This window comes from Triturus cristatus, chromosome 2_2 (assembly GCF_964204655.1).
Source record: "Triturus cristatus chromosome 2_2, aTriCri1.1, whole genome shotgun sequence".
Lineage (NCBI taxonomy): Eukaryota > Metazoa > Chordata > Amphibia > Caudata > Salamandridae > Triturus > Triturus cristatus.
The window spans coordinates 60,275,606-60,293,817 of NC_140582.1; the positions used below are offsets into that span (position 1 = coordinate 60,275,606).

Sequence of the window (18,212 nt, forward strand, 5' to 3'; positions counted from 1 at the left end):
GATGCCGGTCTTTTTTTTATTTAATTTTTTTAAGAAGGAGGGCTGTGTGGCCCCCCTTCTTTTTCTAATTTACTGGCCCTGGGGACCCCATCCCCCAGGGCCTGCACCCTAATTTGTTTTGTTGAAAAAAATTAATTTGGCCCTCTCAAGGCCTTAATCGGCCCCGGGGACCCCAACCCCCGGGTCATGACCTTTTTTTTTTTTAATTCTTTAGGAGGGGGCTGTGTTGCCCCCCTCCTCAGTTCACTTATGGCCCCGGGGACCCCATCCCCCGGGGCCGGCCTTTGTTTTTTATTATTTAAAAAAAATATATATTTATAGAAACACCTAGGACATGCTGGACAAACCGTATGTACCTATCACCATGACGATTTGCCTGATATTCATTAAAAGGCGACTATGCATAGAATGAATCCACATGGAATGTATTTACACCACTAGTGAAGCTCTGACGTGTCTGACGCCCTACCGTGCCTAATCTCGGCACCCCCGCCGGTGGGTACTCTCCAAGTAGACACCCTTGTTGTTTATTTATACAAACATGGGTAGCTATTGACAGGCACATTTAATATACACGCACACCAAGCCATTCAAAGGGGAATCGACAAAAATTCGACCAAACTATGCAAGAAATCCCCCTCACGGTTAATAAAACACACATCCACCAACGGATGTGTAATACTTTTTATTTTACTCTCTGGGAAGGAGACGAACCTCACTTGAGAGTCACAGCGTGCTCCTGGCTGAGCCCAATGCTATGTTACACCCACCAGTGCCCGCCGAGTGCCTCACACCTCTGTGTTGTATTCCACCAGCTAGTGCATATGCTATGACACTCTCTAGCCCATGTGCACTGTAACACCATCCCGTGAATATGTCATGCCACACTTGCCTTCGCACGGGTTATATTGCCCCATCTAACGTGCCTTCCTCGATGCCTATGTTATAACGCACAGCGCTATGCCATACATATTACAATCTGGGATCCATATCTTTGTCACAGTGCATATGCAACTTTACACTCCCCAGCACATATTTTATATTACAACTTTAGAGACTAGTTAGGTTACACAACACTGCCCTGTGCATATTACACTCCTAGGCGCATATCGCATAGCACGCGCTAGTGCCTGTGCTATCTCGCACTCTCCAATGAATCTGTCATTGCACACAATGTATTGCATATTATATTTCACGCCCCGGTTCATCTTATATCACACTTTTTGGTGCATAGTTTATACCATATACTATATCTAGTTTTCATTTTCAATCGTGCTCTCAGGACTATGTTCTATATAACACTGCGTCCACCTACCCTTTTCACGGGCATTACATTTTGCGATGGGGGGTGGAGGGTCAGGGGGTGTTTCTGCCAAGTGAGCCCGGAGTCACAGTCACAAATGTCCTCTTCTTACTGAATAAAAGTGAGATTATGCTGCATACTTGTTCATATTTTAAGTAGTTTGCACAGACACACATTTTAAAAACAATAAAGTTCCTAATACCCACCTTCTCTGAACAGTTAGCTTGTTGCCCCATCCACCTCCTCCATATCCTCTGTTGTCTGAATCCATGGACTAGCCTCCTCCCTCCTGCCATGCATGGTCTGATGTGCTGTTGCTGGAGCGGGTTATGCAAAATTTTTGTATAACCATCCCATTTTGCATGTCGTTTTATTAATTAGATTAATTAATTAATCATAATCGTACTAATGGTTTGGAGTGATGTGGAAATAACTAATCAACCTTATTAATGACCGAAATACACGTGGGATTTGCATCTGCATGGCCTAACTAATGACGTGAACTAAATTTCGTACGCATATTAATGATAGATAATTAGAACATTGCATGATATATGTCGCTTTGGTGATGAAATTGTGATTCGTTCTTTTTGTTAGTAAGTATAAACCGCATTGAGTGTTGCTTTTGGCTAGATAAATACACACACATATGGGTATTAGCGAGGGAATAACATTGAATTAGTCATTTCTATGTATTAATTACATTTTTGTGTTTCTTTGCTTAAGTTGACTATTCTGGCCTATCAAATGATGGCTGCTTTTGGTGCCTAACCCAACTGCCGACGCTGAACCAGGCTTGGGTGAAGTGCGCCTGCGCTAAAAGATGAGCAACAATGACCCTGTCTTGACCCCAGGCAAGCTGTACTTATCAAGGCCACTGGGAAAGGTGCCAGCGCTACAGACAAAAGGCTTTATTAAAGAACCGGAACCAGCAAGTATGCTGACAACATGGACTAAACCTTATGGGAACGGAGAGGTTGACTCCTGATCAGCCAATCACAACAGTTTAAAACTCAATATTGTTACATTTTGCTATTGAAGTTATTATAAAACCCATAGAATAGAGGTTGGAGGGTCGCTCCTTCCATTTCCTGATGATATGCTGACGAAGAGTACGGTGACACTGCAGGACAGCTGTTAGCCTGAATCTTTGACGGACTGAATTAATGCCCAAAATCCTGATGAACTTAACCTGCTAAATTGATGGGCATAGATTTGTGAGATTGCCAGATTTGACATAGAGGACGACTTTAGCCAGAATAGGTAAATATGAATGGCAACTTGATCAAATGAATGATTTAATCTGCAATATTAATATAAATTTGGATTTGAACATCTACAGAAATGAGTTGGGTTGTTTATTCATTGAAATGTGTTAATGAAAAGGTTAATTAGAGTATTAAAAATTCACTTAAATCTACAACTAACAGATCCATCCCGGTCATGAGGGGAATACCAAATGTAGATTCTAGGGCCTAATGAGTATAAGAAGGGTTTGTAGGTTTGTTGCTCATTAGGGTAAAGTGGTATCTTCCTCCCTCACTATTCAGCACTTGGAAGGATAATCGCCTCTCATACGGACTGATGGTGAGTGTGTGTTGGTGTTATGGGCCCCACCAGCGAATGTATGGATAGTGTGCGTGTGTGAGATCTTTTGGTCCGCAACGGTAGGGAGGGATTTTGCACTCCACGCTCGAGCACTGCCACTGCCCTCCATTTAGCATGATGTACCAGTCCACTCCTCCTGCCCTCCATTGCCCAATTCTATGGCCCATCGTTGAACTCCTGATAAGCCTCTGTGCTTAGCTTGCTGCCCCTATTCTCCTTCCCCCTGCCCTCCGATGTCTTTGTGCATGCCCCTGCTCCATCCTTTTTGCCCACCATGTTCCATGGACCTGCCACTTCTATCTACTCTGAGTGTTCTGTTGAGCTGCCACTCCCCTCCCACCTGCCTAGCATTGTCAGATGACTGTAACCTGTCCCTGCCACCTCCACCCTGCCTGTCCACATGCCATGCCCCTATCCCCTTCCTCCTGTCCTCCATGGTCCATTTTACTGCCACACCCTTCTGCCCTCCCTGGTCTGTTGTGCTGCAACTGCTCCCCCTGCCTGCCCGTGCGGTCTGTTGTGAGGCCCCTTCCCCTGAACTCTCTTGTCTGTGCCCAGGTCCTGACCCTCCCTTCTATCCTCCATGGTCCTTTGTGCATGCCCCTGCACCCTCCTTCTTGCCCATCATAGCCATTGTTCTGCCACTAACCCTCCCGCTTGCCATGCATGGTTTTCTGTGCTGCCATGGCCCCTCCCACCTTCCCTGTGTGGTCAGCTAGCTGCCCCTGACCCCCCCACACCTTCCCTCCATGGTCTGTGTGTATGCCATCATAGTCTAATTGTTGCTCTCCATGGTGTGGTTTGTTTCTAGTGCCCAACCTGCCTGACCTCCATGGTCATCTTGCTGCTCCTGCCTTGCCCCCTTGCCCCCAGCCCTTTGTTTCCATGTGCAGACCCCTATTCCCTCCCTCCTGGCTTGTCTGTTCCATTGTAATGCCCCTGATCAGTCCCTCCTGCCCTTTATGGTCTGTTATGCTGCAGCTTTCTCTCCTGTCTGCCTATTATGGTCAGCTAGCTACCATTGCCTCTTTCCCCTCTGTTCTCTGTTGTCCATGTGCATGGTTCTGTACCCTCCCTATTGCTTTCTATGGAATGTTGTGCTGCACTCCTGTCCCGCATGCGCTGTGTGGTGTATTGTGCTGCTGCAGACCCTGATGCCTGCCCTGTAGGGTCAGTTTGGTGCACCTCTCCATGTCCCTCCTGTCCTCTGTTATCCGAGTCCATGTCCCTACCCCAATTCCTCCTGCCTACCATGATCCAATGTACCATACTTGCAAACATTTTGAACTTGGTAAGAGGGAGATTTTGAAAAAAAACTGGGGTATTGAATTTCCCCTTTGAGTTACATTGAAAAAGAGGAGATTGTAGACAGGAGAGAGATCAAATAAAGCCCATTTGAGCTTAAAAACATTGGACGTTTCCTGGCTGAAACGGGTCTGTTGGCATGTATGGTTGTACTACCACTGCCTCTTCCTTCTGCCCACAATGGTGTATTATATTGCCACAGCCTCTCTTGCCAGTCCTGTATTGTTGGTTTGTTGCCCCTGCCCCCCTTTCCACTGCCCTCCATAGTCTGTTGTGCTGCCACTGCCCTTCCTGCCTGCCCAGTGTGGTCAAATTGTTGCATCTGCACTCTCCTACCTGCCTTCAATTTTCAGAGTCCGTGCCCCTGGCCTCTGCCTCTCAACAGTATCCCAATGAACAACTAGATTGCTAACATTCTATATTTATTACAAAAGTGTGGAACGCCTGACGTCATCTTGATGTAATCAAAACTGTAATACCCAGAATATTTCCTTTAGAAATTACATATATGAGAGGGTCTTATTTGCATCAAAATTATGGTTAGTGCTCTAAAAAACTAAAATGAGGACATATTTTCTGAGTTTTCAAATAGCGACAAAGAACTTTTACATTATTTGTATTCTTTATGTTTTTTTATCCAGTTTACCACTTGATTAAATGGTGCACCTAGGGGAGAGGATGTGGTGTTACTTCCAGAGCTGCAGACTTTGCAACTGGGGAACCAGGTTGGAGTTTCTGCTTCAGCTCAACATTCTGTGATTCTGGTCAAATCACTTAATCTCCCCATGTCTAAAACCAAAATGAATTTGGTCTTGTGTGATGTAACCAATGCTCATGTAAAGCACTCCAATACCTGACAAGTCTGCACTATATAAAACTGCAAATACTCAAAAAATAAGTGTTTTGCACACTTCTGTCATTGGGCTAAATGTGGGCTACATCTGGGTGATATTTGTGCTGCATTTGGACTCTTTTGTTTCTGGTGGCCATCTTGGGAGATTTATTTGTTATGAAGTTTCCTAATTTCCTCATTTACTGCAGTCTTCTCAGTAGGAAATGCTTTCAGTTTTTTACTTTGATTCCATCAAGAAGGTATTCAGATATGTCACACATTTGCCATAAATTCTGAATGTTAGCACTCTAGTTGCTCATTAGATCGCTGTAGTAAAGCTACTGCTCACCACAGAAGTCTGCTGCTGGTGTTAAAAGTGCATGTTTCAGTCTGCATATCAGAAGTTTTTAATGAAATAGAAGAGGATTTGAGAAGTCACTCAAAATGTGCCCTAATTTTTCTTTCTTCAGCACTAATCATAATTTCTATGGCAAAATGAACCCCCTCATTGTGTTCCTTTTTAAATTAAATGTTTTAAGTGTTACCAGTTTTTTCCAATCAAGATGGCTTCAGGTGTGCCATACTTTTGTCATAAGTAAGACAGTAAGCGCTCTAGTTGTTCTTAAGAACACTCTGGGACATTCTGTCATTGGGCTATACTTGGGCTACATCTGGGTGATATTTGGGCTACATTTGGGCTCTTTTGTCTCTGGTGGCCATCTTGGGAGATTTATTTGTTATGAAGTTTCCTAATTTCCTGCAGTCTCCTCAGTAGGAAATACTTTCAGTTTTTTACTTTGGTTCCATCAAGAAGGCATTCAGATGTGTCACACATTTGCTATAAATTCTGAATGTTAGCACTCTAGTTGCTCATTAGATCACTGTAGTAAAGCTACTGCTCACCAGGGAAGTCTGCTGCTGGTATTCAAAGTGCATGTTTCAGTCTGCATGTCAGAATTATTTTATGAAATAGAAGAGGATTTGAGAAGTCAAAATGTGCCCTAATTTTTCTTTCCACAGCACTAATCATAATTTCTATGGCAAAATGAACCCCCTCATTTTGTTCCTTTGTAAATTAAATGTTTTAAGTGTTACCACTTTATTCCAATCAAGATGGCTTCAGGTGTGCCATACTTTTGTCATAAGTAAGACTGTTAGCGCTCTAGTTGTTCGTTAGAACACTCTGGGACATTCTGTCATTGGGCTATACTTGGGCTACATCTGGGTGATATTTGGGCTACATTTGGGCTCTTTTGTCTCTGGTGGGCATTTTGGGAAACTTATTTGTTATGATGTTTCCTAATTTCCTCATTTACTACAGTCTCCTCAGTAGGAAATACTTTCAGTTTTTTACTTTGATTCCATCAAGAAGGCATTCAGATGTGTCACACATTTGCCATAAATTCAGAATGTTAGCACACTAGTTGCTTATTAGATCACTGTAGTAAAGCTACTGCTCACCAGGGAAGTCTGCTGCTGGTATTGAAAGTGCATGTTTCAGTCTGCATGTCAGAATTTTTTTATGAAATAGAAGAGGATTTGAGAAGTCACTCAAAATGTGCCCTAATTTTTCTTTCTGCAGCACTAATCATACTTTCTATGGCAAAATGAACCCCCTCATTTCGTTCCTTTTTAAATTAAATGTTTTAAGAGTAACCACTTTATGCCAACCAAGATGGCTTCAGGTGTGCTATACGTTTGTCATAAGTAGGACTGTTAGCGCTCTAGTTGTTCTTTAGAACACTCTGGGAAGCTGCAGTAGAACACAAAGGAATCAACTGACAGTCTCTGCCCTTGTTGGATGAACATGTTTTACTGAGAATGTCAGACTTCATTCTCACATGACTGAGAAAGATAATGTGAATTTACAGAAAATATGCTCTCAGTTTAGCTTATAGATCACCTTCCAAACCTCTGTGGGAAAAGCATGAGAAAATAGTTTTCTCTCAAACATGATTCATGATATCACAGCAGAAGGCTTTTTCACATGGTAAAATCACCTTAGAACACACCACAATTCCTAAAATGAGTATGGTACCATCAACAAATGATTTATAATGTAACTAAAGTCTTAAAACCTTCTATTAACTGCAATGCTTTTTAATGAGGTGCTATCATGTATATTGGTCCCAAGATGGCTGCCAACACTTCTTGGATGAAGTGCTGACAGCCAATCAGATCTCACGATGAGATGTGTGGTTAGGCTCCGCCCAGATATATATGTGATTTTACTTTTGATTTTCCCAGGAACTACTGAACGGATTTACACCATATATGCAAAAGGCACATGCCTGACCTGAGGACTACCTCTTTGCCAAATTTAAAGTAATTCTGTTCAGCCGTTCGGGCTGTACCTTCGACTAAAAGTCCTATGGGAAAATGCATGGGGAAAACGCGTTTTGGGACCCCCCTTTTTTCTCGGCCCCCGCTTGACGAATCACCCAGAGACTTTCAGGGTAGGAGCTGAGCGGAGCGCCCCATTAGTTTTGAAAATTTCACGAAGATAAGTCATATATATATATATTATCTACTGGCGGTCGCCAGTAGATAGTTATAGTTAGGACCGTGTTTCCATAGGAAATCTGAAAATTCTATTTTGAATAACTTTGGCGCCGGTTGAGGAATCATCGCGAAATTTTCAAAACTAATGGGGCGCTCCGCTCAGCTCCTACCCTGAAAGTCTCGGGGTGATTCGTCAAGCGGGGGCTGAGAAAAAGGGGGGGTCCCAAAACGCATTTTCCCCATGCATTTTCCCATAGGACCTTTAGTCGAAGGTACAGCCCGAACGGCTGAACAGAACTACTTGAAATTTGGCAAAGAGGTAGTCCTCAGGTCAGGCATGTGCCTTTTGCATATATGGTGTCAATCTGTTCAGTAGTTCCTGAGAAAATTGCAGTTAAAAGTACATATATATCTATAGGCGCGCACCATGCGCGCACCATAACGTGCGCGAGCGTAATTCTGATTGATGGTTATATGTCAGTCAACATTCGAATCGGTCGAAATCAGGAAGTGTCGGTCGCCATTTTGTGTGTTTTGTGTGTGACAGTGAAAAAGAAAGGTGGAGAACGTGAAAAGGGGGCAGGGTAGAGAGTTCCTGACCCCCTAGCCTTTGTCAGGGGGTCCCTGAAGGACCCCGAAGGGTGAAAAAATCATTTTATTTCTTTTTCAAAAAAATGCGGGGTGCGCGCACCGTGCGCGCATGGTGAAAAACCTTAAAAAATAGAAAAAACATTTTAAACGAGCCATTCCATATTACAGGATACAGTCAATCTATAACTATATACATAGGTAGCTTATTGTAAAATAAATATATACAAAATATAATAAAACATACATAACTTAGCATTTAAAAACCTTACAAATTCACTTAAAAAACCATAGGTTTCACACACGTTATAGTTAGGAATTAGCATTTAAAAAACCTTGCAAATTCACTTAAAAAACCATAGGTTTCACACATGTTATAGTTAGCTGGACATTTCACTCGTAAAAAACCATTGAAATTCCCCCGTTATAGTTAGTTCAGATAACTATAACTCGCGCGACCGCCACTCTATCACAATGATGATGTCATCAGTGATGTCATGAGTGATGCCACTGACCATGTCATGAGTGATGTATTATGTGACGTCATCAGCAGTGGATTGCGGGGGCGCGAGTTATAGTTATCTGAACTAACTATAACGGGGGAATTTCAATGGTTTTTTGCGAGTGAAATGTCCAGCTAACTATAAAATGTGTGAAACCTATGGTTTTTTAAGTGAATATATATATATATATATTCACTGAAAAAGCCATAGGTTTTAGGAAAGTTATAGTTAGTTGGACATTTCACTCATACAAAACCATAGAAATTCCCCCGTTATAGTTAGTTCAGCTAACTATAACTCGCACCCCCGCAATGCACTGCTGATGACGTCACATATTACATCACTCATGACATGGTCAGTGACATCACTGATGACATCACTGATCAATCAATCAATCAATCAGTGACACTTGTAAAGCGCGCTACATACCCGTAGGGTCTCAAGGCGCTGGGGGGGGGGAGGGGGGGTGCCGCTACTGCTCGAACAGCCAGGTCTTCAGCTTCTTCCTGAAGGAGAGGTGGTCTTGGGTCAGGCGCAGGTCGGTCGGGAGGGAGTTCCAGGTCTTGGCGGCCAGGTAGGAGAAGGACCTTCCTCCTGTAGTCGCTCTTCGGATGCGGGGGACGGCGGCGAGGGCGTGGTTGGCTGATCGGAGGTGGCGTTTGGGAGCGTGGAAGTTGACTCGGCTGTTGAGGTAGCTCGGGCCTTGGTCGTGTAGGGCTTTGTGTGCGTGGGTGAGGATGACATCATCCAGTGACTATGTGTTTCTGTAAAGTTTAGATATGTTTAATATATATAGGGAAAGGCGTATTGAAGAATGAGAGGGTGTATAAGTGTCTGAATAGATGATTTAGTAGGTGCGTGACTGACTCTATAAGTGAGTGAATAAAATTATCTTACTGAATGCATGGGTTAGTGAGTAAACTGTGTGAATGTATGTATCCGTCTGTTGATGTGTAAGCGACTGCATGGGTTTGCAAATAGCTACATGAGTGTCTATATGGGTTATTGATTGGTTGTCTGAGTATCTGTATGGGTGCCTGTGTGTTTGTGTGGGTGGGGTGTGTTTGACTCTGTACATAGATGTGTGAGTGGGTGATTCACTGGATGCATTGTTTCAAGAGTGCATCTGTGATGGACTGTATGGGTGGGTGAGTGTGTGTATGGGTGTGTTACTGAGTGAATGTATATCTCAGTTGTATATGTGTTAGTAACTACATATGTGAAAGGCAGTATATATGTGTGTTGGAGTATATAAATGGCTATAAGTGAGAGTGTGTGATTGTGAGAGTGGCTGTATGGATGAGTCTGTGCTTGTATCGGTGATTGTATAAGAGCGTAAGTATGTGCTAGTATTTGTATGAGTAAGTGAGCTGGTGTGTGTATAACTGTATAAGTAAGTGAATGGCAGTGTGATTAATTATTTGCATGACTGACTAGGTGTGTGAGCACCTCTATGGATGAGTGGCGGTGTGTGAGTTTCTATATAGGTGTATGAGTGCATATGATAGTCCTGTACTGAGTGACCATAAGTATGAGTGACTGTACGGGTGAGTGAGTGGATGTGTGTGTGAACCTAAGAATCAGTGAGTGGGTATGTAGTTATTGGTGTTGGAGTGTCTATGGTTTTGAGAATGGCAGTCTGTAATTTAGAGTGGGTGTATCAAAGGTTATATTAGGGTGTGAAGATGCATCAATTTATCACATGGATGATGTCATAAGTGATGTCATCAATGATGTCATTTGAGATGTCATCAGTGATGTCACTGACCATGTCATGAGTGATGTAATATGTGACGTCATCAGCAGTGCATTGCGGGGGCGCGAGTTTTAGTTAGCTGAACTAACTATAACGGGGGAATTTCTATGGTTTTGTATGAGTGAAATGTCCAACTAACAACAACTTTCCCTAAAACCTATGGTTTTTTCAAAGACTTGCTAAGGTTTTTTAAATGCTAATTTCTAACTATAACTTGCCTGAAACCTATGGTTTTTTCAGTGAATTTCAAAGGTTTTTTAAATGCTAATTTCTAACTATAACATGCCTGAAACCTATGTTTTTTTCAGTGAATTGCAAAGGTTTTTTAAATGCTAGTTTCTAACTATGCCTACTGTAGGACATGTGAAGAAAGAAGAAAAAAAGCACAGAAAGAAGCAAACAAAATGCAGAAAGAAGCAACAGAAGTCCACAAAGACGAAGAAAATTGCAGGAAGAAGCAAGACGTGCAGAAAGAACCAACAGAGGAGCAGTTGCAAAATCATCCTGTACCCACAACATTTTCAGACGGGTACTGGTGGTAACTGACTCTGATTAACCACGCCTAGAGCCAGTGCTATGCTAAAAGACACTTAGAATATAGTGAAAACACCTACATACACTAGGGAACACTATGCGTTGGGATACCCCTGTGATTAGCATGACCTCCTCTGTAAGGCCCTAGTACATAATAGGGCAGGGGGATTAAAACTACCTCTTAAAATGCGCCACGAGGCGCGTTTGCACAGTGGTGAAGGGAGGGGGGCCCTGAGGTGACATGTATGCAAACACGCCCTGTGGCGCATTTTAAGTTGGGAGATAAAGTCCCCTTGAATCCTGAGGGTCCCAGGGGTCCAACTAGCCCACCAGGTACCTCCAGTAAGCGCCACAGAGCTGCGTTGCAGAGAGGTGTAAAGATGGGCATGGCCTGGACCACCTCTCTGCAACGCAGCGCAGTGGCACTTACTGGAAGCACCTGGTGGGCTAGTTGGCCCCCAGGGGCCCTCAGGATTGGAGGGGAATTAATTCCCCAACTTAAAACGCGGCACAGGGCGTGTTTGCACATGTCACCTCAGGCCCAGCCCCCTCCCTTCACCACTGTGAAACACACCCCATGGCACGTTTTAAGTTGAGGGATTAAGTCCCCTTGAATCCTGAGGGCCCCTGGGGTCCAGCTAGCCCACCAGGTACCTCCAGTAAGTGCCACACAGCTGCATTGCAGAGAGGTGTAAAAAGGGGCGTGGCCTGGACCACCTCTCTGCAACGCAGCTCTGTGTCGCTTACTGGAGGTACCTGGTGGGCTAGTTGGCCCCCAGGGACCCTCAGGATTGAAGAGGAATTAATTCCCCAACTTAATACGCACCACAGGGCGTGTTTGCACACATGTCACCTCAGGCCCCGCCCCCACCCTTTACCCCTGTGCAAACGCGTCCTGTGGCGCGTTTTAAGTTGGGGGATTAAGTCCCCTTGAATCCTGAGGGTCCCTGGGGGCCAACTAGCCCACCAGGTACCTCCAGTAAGTACCACAGAGCTGCGTTGCAGAGAGGTATAAAAAGGGGCGTGGCCTGGACCACCTCTCTGCAACGCAGCCCTGTGGCGCTTACTGGAGGTACCTGGTGGGCTAGTTGGGCCCCAGGGACCTCCAGTGTTAAAGGGCAATTAATTTCCCAAATTAAAACGTGCCACAGGGCGCGTTTGCAGAGTGTTGCTGGGAGGGAACGGGGCGCTGTGTGGTCCCCCTGTCTTTCCTATTTTATTGGCCCTGTAGACCCCATCCCCCAGGGCCTGACCCTATTTTTTTTTTTTTTTTTTTTTTTTAATGGAAGGGGGCCATGTGGCCCTCCTCCCGAGGCCATATTCGGCCCAGGGGACCCCATCCCCCGGGGTATGGCCAGTGTTTTTTTTTTTTTAATATCTTTGGAGGGGGACTGCGTTGCTGTCAGGTCTTACTACACAGGAGCAGAACAACGCTAATTTCCAATGCCCCAATCGAAACGTCCCTGTTAGACTAGTGATATCCTTCACAGGTAAGTTCCAATGGGGGAAGGGGAATTGCGACAGAGAAGAGAAAACTCCAAGCTCACTGTCTGTTCTGTTTCATCTTCTTCTTCTTCCTATGAGTGTTTAACAGCACTGAGAACATTAACATTATTCATTAGTAAATTGAACCAAGATTCTTTTACTCACTTTCTCAATGTTAACTAGATCGCTAGCCTTACCAGTATATGCCTTGGAGCTGCTTCTCTTCTTACTTCTTAAAATTTGCCTTATGTCTTTTAAGAAGGTTCCACTTAGTTCTCTTCTCTCTTTTCTGATTTAAGGAGCCCAGATGCAACTTCTATCTCAGCTAAAACGAGGAAACACCTTGGTAAGTATTACTTCTCTCCTACTTGGCTGTATGAATTAATTTGAGTTACAACCCTCTCCTATTGTACTCACAATGAAGGAACAAAAGTGGTCAGTGTATGGTAAACGCTGATATTCTTCTTTTCCTTACTCTTGAGCTAGTGGTTTATTCTGTGCTCAAAAGGTAATTTCTTTCTATGTCATAAAGATTTATTAACTTCTGAAAACTCCGCGTATAAACTATTAAATATGCTTAACCCAAGTCTACCGAAACTCTAAGCGCCCTTAGTTGATGTCATTTAGAGTGTTATATTTCAAATGAATTGATAGTAAGCCTTGGGAAATTTTGGAAGCGCAAAACCTTTACCTTCTTATCGCATATTAGGAAGTTTCTTTTTCTTTATTAGGTTTATAGAGGATTCTTTTGAGGGGAAATTGGTTTTAGTTTAAATTTCTGCTAATTAGTATTTGGCAACCTGCGTAGCGCATTCAGGAACAATACTGAGGTATTTATGCAAGGTGACTAAATTCAGATTTTACCTTCAAATGAATTTCAAATGTTTTCACTGACCTCGACTCTGGAACTTTAACCGCTGAAAACTAACCCGTTTTAAGTTTAAACAACGCCGCTACCCTGACTAACTAATGCGACGCCCAAACAGCTCCTCTCCCGTTGAAGTCTTCGGTGAAGTGCGCTGTAGAATGTTGGAGCGGACTTCACCAGAGCGGAGTTAACAGTGACAACTAGACCGCTGAACAGCGGTATGCTGAAGGATGTTGGCGGCCATGTTTGAATTCCGGCGATGCCAACAACCTCGCCAGCTCAAGGGGAAATCAGTTTGAGGGTGAGTTTTGTGGGGCACAAAAGAAGAAATATTAGCCACAGTCTGACGAAACGGAGGAAACCGACCGCGATTCCTGACAGTTGCCCCCCTCCTCAGGCCCTTTATGGCCCCGGGGACCCCATCCCACAGGGCCTGGCCACTTCGTTGGGGACCTTGGGGGGAGCCCCAATGCCCCCACGGTCCCAGACGGCTCCCAGCCTCCTGCAGGAGCCGGCATTGCTTTTCCACATGGGGAGCTGCTGACATGCAGCTACCCGTGTGGAAAAGCAATGTGGTTTGAATTTTGGAAGAGAGAGCAGGTTTCCTGCTCTCTCTTCCAAAACCCAAACCAGAGTTTGCTATGACAGGGCGGGAGCCGCGAGGCTCCTGCCCTCCCATAGCAAACAGCAGTGTCCCGGGGGTGGGCACCCGGGACACTGCAGGAGCTGGCCCTGGGGAGTGGTGGTCTCAAGGGCCATCACTGGCTCCAGGAGGGGGGCCGCGCGGCCCCTCCCAACATTGACAAAGCCCCAGGGGGTGGTGGTTCCCAGGGCTCGGGGGTCCGTTACGGACTCCCACATTTAAATATTAGTGCCCTGGGGAGGTGGTGGTTCCCGGGGCATGAGGGGGGGCTCAAGCCCCCCCACAGGTATATCTTTTAAAAAAATAAAGAAGCCCCGGGGGTGGCGGTCCCCGGGGCTGCAGGGGGGCAGTGTGCCCCCCACGCGATTATAATTACTGAGAGCCCGGGAGTGGCGGTCCCCGGGGCTTGGGGGGGCCTTAGAGGCCCCCCAACTTTAAAAAAACAAGCCCTGGGCATTGGCGGTCCCCGGGGCTGCGGGGGGCCATGTGCCCCCGCAAATATTTATGCAAAGCCCCGGAGTGGCAGTGTGGGGGGATTGGGGCCCCCCCACACATTTTTTTTCTGCCCCCGGGACCTGGCCCACCCAGGGGCTTCAATTAAACGTAGCGTGGGAGTCCGCGCTTTGTTTTTTTTATTTTCGCGGGCGGATCCATGGATCCTCCACGCATCTCGCCGATTTTCTTTTTTTAAATGCTTTTTTGGGCGCTGGGGGTCCTTGGGGGACCCCCTAAGCAGGCCTAGGGGGTCAGAGTGTTTCTACCCTGCCCCCTTTTCTTGTTTTGCGCGTTTCTTTTTCTCTTTTCTCGTGCCTCGGTTCTACCGAGGCACAAGATGGCTGCCAACACTTCCTGGTTTGAAGTGTTGACATCCTATTAGAATGCAGCTTGTGATTGGCAGGGTGCGCGGATCCTCCGTGCCTCTAAATATCGAAACTTTTATTTTTGCTTTTCTCAGCAACTACTGAACGGATTTACACCATTTTAAAAAAAGGATGCTTTCTGAAGCAAGCACTACATTTTTGCCAAGTTCGGTGTAATTCCGTTCAGCAGTTCCAGCTGTAGCCGTGTCTAAAGTTTCCTATGGGAAATTGATTTTTTTACCTCTATTTTTTGAATTTCTCAGGAACTACTGAACAGATTTAAACCATTTAAAAAAAAGGTTTCTTTCAGCAGCTCGGGCTGTAGTCGTGTCTAAAATTTCCTATGGGGAAATAACATGGAGAAAACACTTTTTACGACTCCCCTTTTTTCTCGGCCCCTGCTTGGCGACTCACCCCGAAACTTTCAGCGTAGGAGCTGACCGGAGCGGGCCATAAGTTTTTAACATTTCACGAAGATTAGTCAACCGGCGCCAAAGTTATTGGGAAAACAAAAAATGAGTTCCCTATGGAAACTAGGTCCTAACTATAACTACCTACTGGCGACCGCCAGGAGGTAATATATATATATATATATATATATATATATATATATATAACAAATAAAGTTCAAAATGTAGCACGCTCTCAGTAATACCAACACATCAAAGGAAAAAACTGATGATTTATTTCCTCATAAAGCAGTGATTTATTTGTGTGAAATATAACGGTGACTCCGCTGGTTCGCGTGCCACCTCCCTCGGGTCTCCAGGTTCCCGGAAGGAGTGCTCTGTGTTTCTGATACATATAGAAAAAAGAAAAAGAAAAACGGAACCAATATGACACTGAGTCATTAAATGTACTGTGAACATGGTTTAAAAATGAGACTTGTGCTGCTTAAACTGTAATGAAACTCCTTGATTGAACATTTATCGTGAATTAATTAAACAAATTAATTGAGCGTGTTAAGTCCCAGCCTATATGGAAAACTACATATCCCACAATGCCTCCTAAAAAGGCACTAACGGGTGAACTATAAAATGGTAAACACAAATGAAGGACTCACATACCGTGAGCAAGACCGATTGAGGTTGAAACGCGTTGGTGGTGGTTTGTTGGTGAAAATTGCAGGTTTGTAAAAAATATATAAAGTACTCGAATTACTGGTGTGCGGTGCCTTCCTTTTGAAGAATTGTTGATGAATTATATATATATATATATATATATATATATATATATATATATATATATATATATATATATATATATATATATATATATGTGTGTGTCCGCAACTCCCAGATAGGTAAAATCAGGATCGCACTCCGTAGTTCTGATACAATGCTTTTATTTCAAGTTCGCCCTAAGCAGAGAAATCCATAGAAATCAACGCGTTTCGGTCTTGCCACAAGACCTTGATCACGACACTGTTTATCACAATGGAACTCGCATAAGTACCGGCATTCATAGAACACACCCCACTTCCTGTCACGTGAGGATATGAGCATTGTGGGAGATGTAGTTTGCACAAAAAACAAATAATTTAGCAATTGTATATAAATCAACAATAATAACATGTGTGTGCTCACAAACATCCTTATTTTGCGAAATCCCCCACTTCATTCCGATTAAAGTACATTGAACAAATTTTATTTTCTAAATTCATTTGCACGAATTGAACATGGCACCATAATGCGGATGATTTGCCCGCAAGCTCATTTTGAGAGACTGTGTTATCAAGTTTAACCTTATCCCCATGCAATTATATTCCAAATTGATAAAGGAGTTAAATAATCACCTGCACAGGCTGCATCCCTCTATACAATATACATGTTTTTATATGAAATGAGACCCCTCCAGTGGGGTGTGAGCGCATAGCATTAGGACCAGGCTTAAAAATTTTTTTGTTTTTGTTGTGTAATACCACTATGGTTACCCTGTTATATCGTGCGGGAAAGAATTTAAGAATACGAAGGAATACCAAAATTACCACGAATAAGAATAAGAATAAACATGAGAATAAGAATAAGAATCAGACCACCAATCCTATTGATCAGACAAATACATTCATCAAAGAGATATGTCCCTCAAATCATATGTCACTGAAACAGCAAAACAAGAATCACTCATGGTTCAAGTCACAGGTGGCTGTACAGTTCCTCACTTTGATTCAGGCCATAAGGTGTTAATGTCCTAATTTTGATGATATAGCGAGATTCCTCTTGCCGTAAAATTCTCTCTCTGTTGCCACCTCTGATAGACAATGGAATTGATTCAATGCCGTAGAATTTCAAAAGCTTCCAATTGTTTGTGTGAACCTGTCCCATATGTTTAGCAACGGCATTCGTAGTGTCTTTGTTCATTACAGCCCTTGTGTGTTCGAAGATCCGTTTTTTTAATTCACAAGTAGTGCTGCCAACATATTTTAATTTGCACGGGCACTCAATAACATAAATTGTGAATTGGCTTTTACACGAAATGAGCTGTTTAATTCGCCAGGTTTTTCCATTTGCTAGACTAAACTCTGTAGTAGGTTTAGCAATTTCACAAACTTTGCACTTCCGGCATTTGATAAAACCATTGGTTTTCAACCAACTTGCATTCTTTTTGCCTTGGAAATGGCTGTTAATCAACCTGTCTTTGAGGTTTCGAGCTCTGCGATATGTAATTAAGGGATGATTGCCTATGATTTTACTAACAGTTTCATCCATTTGTAACAATTTCCAATTTTTTCTGATAATTTTGCTTATTTTTTTAGCATCATTCGAAAAATCCATAATCATTCTTATGGGTTCAGCATCAGGTTTGATCTCTTGTTTGGGCTTCAAACATTCCTCTCTTGATTTCTCATTCGCCCGTTGCCAACACCTTTTGACCAATGCTTTATTGTATTTTCGCAGCTCAAATCTCCTTGCTGTCTGTAAACTTTGGTTTCTCCACTCCTCTTGTTCCGTGCAGATCCTCCGGATCCTCAAGAATTCACCATATGGTATACTCGCAATGAGTGATGGTTGGTGAAAGCTAGTTGCCAACAATGTCGCATTTGTGGCTGTAGCTTTACGATGTAAAGTTGTCTCAATTTGACCATTCTTAATGTATATTTCCGTGTCCAGAAATATCACTTTCTCTTGCTTATGTCACAAGTGAATTTCAATTTTGACATACTTGAGTTCAGAATAAGGAAATATTTATCAAATTCCGCTTTGGTCCCGTCCCAAATTAAAAGCAGGTCATCAATAAAGCGGTTCCACAGGACAATTTTGCTACAAATGATATCCTTGTGTCTCACGAAAAATATATTTGTGTTTGGGGAGGAGATCTACCGCCAGAACATGGGTACGGCTATGGGTTTTTCCTTCAGCCCTAACTATGCTTGCCTAGTGATGGGTTGGTGGGAGAAAGAAGTAGCCTGGCACCCTCAGCATGAT

At 43.6% G+C, this 18,212-nt stretch overlaps 1 long non-coding RNA gene across 1 annotated transcript in view; it reads left to right on the forward strand.

Moving 5' to 3' along the window:
* The window catches only part of LOC146861839 (uncharacterized), a 133,558-nt gene that overhangs the window by 66,874 nt on the left and 48,472 nt on the right, over window positions 1-18,212 (forward strand). Inside the window, exon 2 of the long non-coding RNA XR_014978066.1 lies at window positions 12,716-12,762. This is a non-coding gene — a long non-coding RNA (uncharacterized LOC146861839). The remainder of the gene's footprint in view (window positions 1-12,715; window positions 12,763-18,212) is intronic.